Raw genomic sequence first — 249 nt, 5'->3', positions numbered from 1 at the left:
CAGTAGCACACATACCCTCCAGCTCACACAACATTGTCAAATCTAAAAGCTGAAATAACACACATATACCGAGGCTTCGAAGCAATATTTTGAATGGGCAGCGTTAAAACAAGCGCCTCTACATGTGTTTAATGATTCGTTAATTAGCGTTGAGACGTTACCAGTATGTGGGTCTTTTTGCTCCTAAAGGCGACTGGGGTGGAAGGTCTGTCGAGATGGGCTGGGGGGGGGGTGATTGGGAGGGCGTGT

This window comes from Penaeus monodon, chromosome 15 (assembly GCF_015228065.2).
Source record: "Penaeus monodon isolate SGIC_2016 chromosome 15, NSTDA_Pmon_1, whole genome shotgun sequence".
Taxonomy (NCBI): Eukaryota; Metazoa; Arthropoda; class Malacostraca; order Decapoda; family Penaeidae; genus Penaeus; species Penaeus monodon.
This window is presented reverse-complemented; position numbering follows the sequence as displayed.